Source organism: Physeter macrocephalus, chromosome 7, assembly GCF_002837175.3.
Source record: "Physeter macrocephalus isolate SW-GA chromosome 7, ASM283717v5, whole genome shotgun sequence".
NCBI lineage: Eukaryota > Metazoa > Chordata > Mammalia > Artiodactyla > Physeteridae > Physeter > Physeter macrocephalus.
Window position 1 is genome coordinate 22,824,236 of NC_041220.1, and position 2,110 is coordinate 22,826,345.

Sequence of the window (2,110 nt, forward strand, 5' to 3'; positions counted from 1 at the left end):
GGCCGCTGAGCCTGCGCGTCCGGAGCCTGTGCTCCGCAACGGGAGAGGCCACAACGGTGAGAGGCCCGCGTACCACAAAAGAAAAAAAAAAAAAAAAAGTGAGAAAGTATAAATACGTGGCGGCGGTGAGGGGAGAATAAACTGTGGCACCACAATTTATAACACACACACATAGACACACATGCAATCAACAAAAAATTCTGATCTGTTCATTCAGTTATAATGTGCTTTATTAACATAGATCACAACCGTCCTTTGTGAATCATCAAATATGCATTCATGGCATCATTTTCAAAGGCTTCTGTCCATTCCCAACACAAAGTGTTAATCCACCCCCCACTGCTGCCTTTGATTTATTTTCAGACAAATCTGTGATGCAAGCAGCTCTGTGCTCTGAATCTGTTGGCGCGTGGAGTCTCAGCTCCCCTGGGGACAGGTGGTCGTGCCCTGCTCCCGAGTACTGCTGCTGGTCAAGTGGGCCCTGAGAGGAGAGGGGGCTAAAGGACCTGAGGACTAAGGCTACCTTTGGGTAGATTTCTAAGGGCCACCCTCACACAACCCTAAACCCACCATGTGATTCCCACCAACACAGCAGCCTGTCCCCTAGGCAACAGCAAGGCCATACCTATTCCAGAAGGAGCTCAGCCCCTAGGAATCAGTCCCAGGGAACCTGCACTTCTGGAAGTTCTTACCCCAAACCTTCACGCTACTCAGTGGTCTCAGGTGTGCTATGCCAGATAGCTCTAGCTCAGTGCTACCGAATACGGGTCTGACAGAAACACCGGCACCGACGAGAAGCTTGTTAAAGATGTCATTTCATGAGCCTCACAGGAGAATCATAATTAAGAGTGGGGCCTGGGTTCCCCGCAAATTTGTAGGCACTTTAAAGCTTTGGAAGAAATGTTTGCTGCGTGGCTCCCGTGCAGTTTCTCATTAGTATTACATGATGAGTATTTAGCAATCACCTCACCTGTGCCCTCCCCACAGAGTCTGTTGATCTGGGTGGGAGCGTCTGTGTTGTTTTAACTCCAGGTGATTCTAAGGTTAGGCCCGGTTTAAGCACGAGGGCTGCTTGGGTGCCTTGATGAGAGTTGCTTCCAGTCTTTGGTCCTTTTGCCTCTGGGGAGGTATCGGTGTCTGCTGTACATGGGATTGGAAGGAGCAGGGCGGTGTAGCCCACTTGCTCTTTGCTGTAGCAGAGTTTCTGGGCATCTGTGCGAGGGGAGAGCACGTGTAGACAGGAAAGAGAAAGCTCACAGTTTGGCCTCCACGCAGGAGCTCATTGTTCCTGAATCTCTCTTCTTCTGAAGGTTGGCATTTCAGCGTTTCAGGGCCTTTGCCTGTGGGTATAGTGGGAACAGGAGAAGGAGCTGTGCTGATGCCGTTGACGGCATATTCTCAAGACGCTGCTGCGATTCCTCAACATGGTATCAGTGAGAACATGCCCAAGAGCAGGAGGAGGAAGAGGACGAAATGGCAGTTTCTCAGGTAAATGTACCGTCCTGGGTCAGAGGCTGTGTCTGCGTCTCCGCCTGAAATGTCATGGATTGGGAACCTGCAAACCTTTCATTTTCCTCTTCTGATGTTCCTCCCTAGCAAGGCTGCTTTCAACTACTTGTTTTTTTCCTTCTTAAGATAGTCAAAGTCAGCTCTTTAAAATATTTCTCCCCTGTGTTCCAGAGCCTTTTCCCCATTGTCTGCATCCAGGCTCCCTATAGCGGCCATGGCTCACGGGCCCAGCCGCTCCGCGGCATGTGGGATCTTCCCGGACCGGGGCACGAACCCGCGTCCCCTGCATCGGCAGGCGGACTCTCAACCACTGCGCCACCAGGGAAACCCAAAAAAATGCACTTTTAAATGGGATGGCATTGGGGTCCAGATAACTCAAAGTTCTGGAAAAAAAAAAAAGTAATTAGTAGAGATTTGCTCTGTATATTGAAAAGAAAGACTATTTATATACAGTATTAGAGTCAGAGAACATGGGAGGTATATGTGGACTGAAATTTGCTTAAAACTGACATTTTTTTCATGATAGATTCAGATTATGATTTTCTTATGTATTTTGCCCAGAATACCAAGGCAGTGATAATGTTTTGTGTGCTTCAGTCAC